General features: G+C 45.0%; 1 protein-coding gene across 1 annotated transcript in view; it reads right to left on the bottom strand.

The window, feature by feature from the left end:
- LOC122366281 (protein SON-like) overlaps window positions 1–5781 on the bottom strand; it is a 41763-nt gene extending 35982 nt beyond the window's left edge. Inside the window, exon 1 of the mRNA XM_043338351.1 lies at window positions 5613–5781. The gene's annotated coding sequence lies outside the window, so the exon portion shown is untranslated. The remainder of the gene's footprint in view (window positions 1–5612) is intronic.
- Between the last annotated feature and the right edge of the window lie 344 nt (window positions 5782–6125).

Here is a 6125-nt window from a genome sequence, read left to right on the forward strand (position 1 = left end):
CTTGTCAAGCTCCTGCTGCATTATTCTTTTGGGGTAATTTGATTGGATTTGGATTAATACTGTTCCCTAGCCATATGCCCTTCGCCCAGATATCGGATTGATGCTCTTGGCGGCACCATCTCTAAGTTCTGGCAGACCGATGAGCAGGAGCACCGTCCTTCATGACAAGGCTGGCTGACCTGATATTCCGTAAACCCGCGCTCTGTTGGAGTCTGTTTAAAACGTAACCTGGTGGTGGTGGTGGTGGGGGGGGGGGGGCTATTTTTTGCCTCCCCTCGTATCTCCGAAACTACTGGACGGATCCACAAAATTCAAACGGCGTTCGAAAGCCCTGTCAAATTTGTCAACGAAAATCCAATTTTTCATTGACCTCGGGATCAACGATGACGTCACAGGTCAGGACAAAGAAAAAATGTTTTGCCGTTCACGGGTCTTCTAAGGGAATGCGCTATAACATCGAGTAAAACACATCTTATCGAAAATCAGCGATAGGGCGTCAGTTGCCTAGTACATATCGACACCTTTTTTTAAACCCCACATCTGCTCTCCCGTGAATTTCCAGGAGGCACGAAAGATCTCCTTTTAAAAGTGTCCAATCGTCCGATCCTGATCAAATATGTGTGTTCGTAGGCCTGTTCTGGTATTGCTTTATCTGCCAAGACAGACAAACTTGAGAAAAATCGAGTGATTGTACCTTTTTTGAAGGTCTCTAACCAACTTGTCTGAAATTCACCGGAGAACAAATGTGGGGTTTAAAAAAAGGTGTCGATATGTTGCTAATAGAGGTCTCTGATAATACCACGTCAGGTCAAAGGTCAGGTCACCAAGGGTCAGCACATGAACCCAATTTACTGGGACTGTGCGATGCATGTTCTATGGCCAATTTTTCATTTCCAACTCAATAATGTTGGTTATAAGACCACCAGGAACGGTTTGGGTCACTTCCTGGCGGAGGTCAGGTCAATGTCAGGTCAAAAAACGTCAAATTTCAAAGTTGATATTTTTGCATAAAATGGGTATTGATTCGATGCAGCTCGTCACGGCAAGTTTTTTTCGTTTGACTTGGCCCAAAAAAGATATCGATGTAAAATTTGGTATGTGAATAAAAGTCAGAAGGTAGAGGCTATCTTATATATTCCATTTTTAAGATATGAAAAACGTTTTGAGTTTATAGGCTATTATATTCATTTTTTTATTTTGGGGGGTCAAAATTCAAAAATTTCAGAATTTCGAGATAACAGTTCAGTAGCCCTGGTAATTCTACATCTTTAACGTCTAACATTTTTCTGTATCTTCAAAGCTGTAGGCCTGGTAGCTGTTCCTGCGAAACCTTTTTTTGTCGAAAACGGCAGAACATGACATCACTGTGACGTCATTTCCGGCCAACCTATCATAGCCTTTGGGGAAAAATTTTTGATCGCAATGTGTAAAAATGATAGGTAACCAGGAGGGTACTGAAAGTTTGCTGACGATCGGCGCAGCGGTTCTGGAGATATATCGAAAAGTCTGGAGGAGGAGGAGGGGGGGGGGGGGGGCAAAAAATAGCTCCCCACCAGCGCGCGGGCTAATGTTGCTCAAACACGAGTTTTATGGGCCTCCAACACGAGTGTGTCCCTCCAATACCGACGGACGATTGTCCCAGAAACCGGATGATTCTATTAATTTAACCTTGTAGCCACACTTTTTGCAGAGTGCTCGGATTTCTTAGGTGATTTCGTTATGACGATTTTGGCGACGGTTGAAATGTGGAAGAGCCGCCCTGATTGGGATCCAAATTAGTCGCTCCCCTTCTCCTTAACCCTCACCGGCACCGGGGGGGGGGGGGTTGATGCACCCCCTAAGTTTGATGCATCCCTTGAGGTTTTTTTTTTTCGCAAATAACTCGCGTAAAAAGCGGCTGATCGCGAAGAAACTTTTCGTACCCACGCATTCATCAAGTTTACACCTACCCTGAAAATCTCATGTCCCTGACCCAAATGACCTTTGACTTGTGACCTATTTTCCGAGACCATGTTTGGCCGGAATCGCGATTCAGCGTATGTCGGCTCGTATTGGTCGCGCGTTTGCAGTCTTTTCGTGGTTTGAAGCGTTCAAATATGTGATTTGATGTTGCTCCCACGCATTAGGGTGGATGTCAAGGTCACCTGAAGGTCAGGTCAGGTCATTGACATTTGATGACCTCAGTTCACTTTTTCGAGTTTTCCTACATGTTTCTAGGCTACTTTTTGGAGCTGAATACGAATTAAGCAGCCATTTAAACATTTTCGAAGTAGTTTTGGTGCCTTCGTAACATGTTACGAAGCTGTCAGAGACGGTTGACACGTACAACGAATACCCGGCAGGACCCCTACTGGTTGACCTGACCTGGCCCGACCTAGCCTAAATGCATAAAAACATCATCTGTGATCAAAACTAACTTGACATTCGTGATCAGCACCCCGAAAAACCTCATAGCAGCCTTACTTAACGACGTTCTAACAGGTCTTGATTTTTCCGACTTTTGGGTCATTGACCTGACCTGGAAGGTCAACCGATGACCTAGGACCTTAAAATCGGGTATCATCGGCTTCCTCTCGTCACGGGCAACACGCTCGTTTTTTCCGCGAAGCTCTAGCTCGATCAGGGGCCAAACGCGCGGGGGTGGGGGTCGTACCCCCCTTGTGCCATCGAAGGACGCAAAATGACTTGTGCCGGCGAGGTTTAAACTTCTTCCACCAGCTCTTAACGGTGAGAACTGGTACCTACTCTTGTCAGGCAACGTCCTTCTGTGTGTTGCCAGCTTAGATGATGCTCATAGCGCGACTACGCACCGCCAACTGTTAGGGTAGACCCTCAAGCCTAGGCCGTTGGGCGTTGTTTATGCGCCGATCACTGGGTGATTTTTATCTTTGCTGATAGGGCTCAAGAAACGATAAATAATAAGAGTGTGAAATAATAAGAAGGAGAATGAAATTTCTTTCTTAGTTCGAGTGAGTTTCACAAGCACACAGCTGCCAATCGCGCTTCGCTGGCTATTTTCAAGGACAGCAGTTCTAGGTGTTCATCGAGTAGGTAATGATCGATAAGACGGCGGCTTAGCAAGCCTCGTCGATGCCCCTGGTATGACTACCATGGAAGCCAAAGAGCTTGTTACCGTTATTATTTCGACACCCAACAAGGTCCCATCAGCACCCATTCAGGGGAAGATCGCACTGCATTTGGCTATGACATCACAAATTGACTGTAGAAGAAGTACGAAGAGCTCTTGATGACACTCCAGGAATAATATAAAAAAGAAATCAATATTCATAGCTACGATTTGGGGTGGAGGGATTTGTGTAGAAAACGGGAGCAGGGGGAATGATCGTTTGTAGGTATATAGGAAACACATGGCGGATCAAAGGCATGGGTGGGTACCTACTGGGTATGAAACGAGAAGAGGGAAGGACGACTAACACTCCTTTCTCTTTCAAAATTTTTATCGGTAAATCCTAGGCTATTGTAAATCTGTTTTTGTTCACTACTTGTAAAAAATCCCTGAGTTCCTTCTCTTGCCCCTGCTAAACATCTTTCGTGACGTTCCTACGTTTGCCGAGGAAATTACCCATTACCAACAACAATTGGCAATTTGCAAGCTTGAATAGGTAGGTACCCCGCATCGGTTATTACAAATACATCGCAAAAGAACAGCGCATACTTCTCACAGGCACCACATACGCCATAGTCCATCATCCAACGCACTCTGTCCAAACTGATGGCACTATTTCCGTTGTTCTCCGACGATGGACGATGTAGCGAGTCGAGCTGTAGAGACATTATTCCACGGCGACCAGCTCGTGGCACACTAGACCCGCTCGGTGGCGGTCACACCGACCGGACACTCTTCAGAGCGGCGACTCCAGTCGGCACAGCTGCACACGTCTTCTACCCTTCATATCTTCTAAACTAGGTGTTGGCGCTTTGACTTGTCCAATGCACAGAAGTATCGTGCAGTAGGTATACTCGTATACCTATACCTATTTATTGTTCGGGTTTCAAATCACGGCTAGACTATCTACTGAGGCCATTCAACCCTCTTGGTCTATTTACTGAAGTCGGAAATCCTCATGTCAATATGAGGCATAGCTCGCGCCTCGCGATAATATTTGGTTTTTCAGGATGCACTTTTCTCAGTTCACATGTACTGTACCTATCAAAAAATCCCCAGATTGAATATGGATCTCCTTGTCACCAATTGTCACCGTTTAAAACGACTGCTGGGTAACCTAGAATAATCAAGCTCTGATAAGCATCACATTGTTTTCAAATCATGGATCCCATAATGTCTTGCCTGAAACACATTTGTGTGCTTAAGTGTTCATAAAAAAGGCAAAAAATATATTGAAACAGATGTCATGAAAAGATACCCAAACCATTAAATTAAAGGCATCCTTCCATGACATTAGTCTTCAATAGTCCATAATCCCACACCTACCAGTTGAGGCATCCCATGGAAATGTCAAACTATGACATCCATTTGCAATGCATGCAAGAACCAAACAATTTCCAGCATATTGGTGTAATTCCTGCTGACTGGACTATTTCTGAACCAGGAGCATGCAACAATGACAGCTTACAACATTTGATGTGATGATGATAATGATGATGATGATGATGGTGCTTCTTTGCTACATGATCAATGCGTCTGTTCCCATCACTCCTCCAACCTCCTCTATACTACTCTAACCTACTCTTCATTGAAAAATTGTTCCTGTTGCTCCTCCAACGGCCTCCAACCTCCTCTCAGTTCCACTTATCGCCACCATTATTCTCCTCCCTCATTCCAAACAAAGGTCAGGAGACACACATAAAACAAGCATGAAAAAACTTATGAGAATGAGAATGAGTGGTACGCTCGGGGGCAGAGTGATGTTCCACCACTCCCTACCTATCGGGCTCCCATGGCTCAGCACTGGCTGCTGCCAGTGGCAGCACTGGCAGCACTGGCACTGGCAGGCAGTGCTGATCAGTGCTGAGGGCAGGCAACACTGGCAGCAGCCAGTGCTGAGCCATGGGAGCCCGATGGGTGGGGAGTGGTGGAGCATCAATCTGCCCCCGAGTGTACCTAAAGAAATGTTTTTGGGGATTCAAGATATATTTTCAAAAGGTAATTGATTTGTTATTCCCTTTAAAGTAAAAAAAAATGTGTTAATCTAAAAACAAATAAGTATTTTGTGCACTTTAAATTGTCTTCTCTTAACCTGCTTATTTCCTCTCTCAGGTGTTCCTATGGTGGCATTGAGGGCCCCAATGCATCTCCAAGTGCCTCTTCAATCTCAATTATTATAATGATTTTTTTAGGAGCAAGCAGAACAAACCCAGTGTATCCGTCGGTAAGTAGAAATGTCAATCCTCCTCGGACCCGCCCGACCCGCCCACACTGGCTCAAAGCAGAATCTTGCTTTTTTTAGTGAATTTTGAACTCTAAGCATTTGTTATTGTTATCAAATGATAAATATGCAAACACCTTCGCGGATACATACGGAATATCATATAGTTAGCTCGGTGCCTGATGATGTAGGTACTAAATAATTTGCTTTGACTCTCGGCAGTAGACACATTCCCTTTCAAATGCTAAAAAAATACCTACCTACCTTTAACTTACGAAGACAAGATGAAACTGTCGCACACACCCGTAGATAAACCTCGAGCACACTTGTTATTTATGCATTTCACTTAAAATAATCAAAATCGCCCTAATTGTGTGCGAGTCGATCGGATGAAATAAAATTTTCGCTACCTGCGCTGAAAATGCCGCGCGAGTACCCGAGAGTGCGGTTTCAAGGCTGCTACGAAATACAGGAGCAGCCGTGCACAGTGCACACATCACATGACGTCATCGGTTCAGCTAAGACTGCCAGAAAGCGCCGGGCATTGACCTATAATAGACTGTATAGGACCTATAGTCTTGTATAGGTCAATGGCGCCGGGCAATTCCTTTTTCCAACCAAGCAACCGCGCTCAGAGCAAAAGGCCGGGCCGGGCTACTAAAATGCAGGGCCTTGCGAGCGCAATGGCACACCGGAGAAACGGATTTTATTTTACTGCGGGCAAAATGACGGCAAGGTTCAAGAACCCTACAGGTTTACATGACCTAGGGGAAAAAC

This window comes from Amphibalanus amphitrite, unplaced genomic scaffold (genome assembly GCF_019059575.1).
Source record: "Amphibalanus amphitrite isolate SeventyFive unplaced genomic scaffold, NRLGWU_Aamphi_draft 000029F_arrow, whole genome shotgun sequence".
NCBI lineage: Eukaryota > Metazoa > Arthropoda > Thecostraca > Balanomorpha > Balanidae > Amphibalanus > Amphibalanus amphitrite.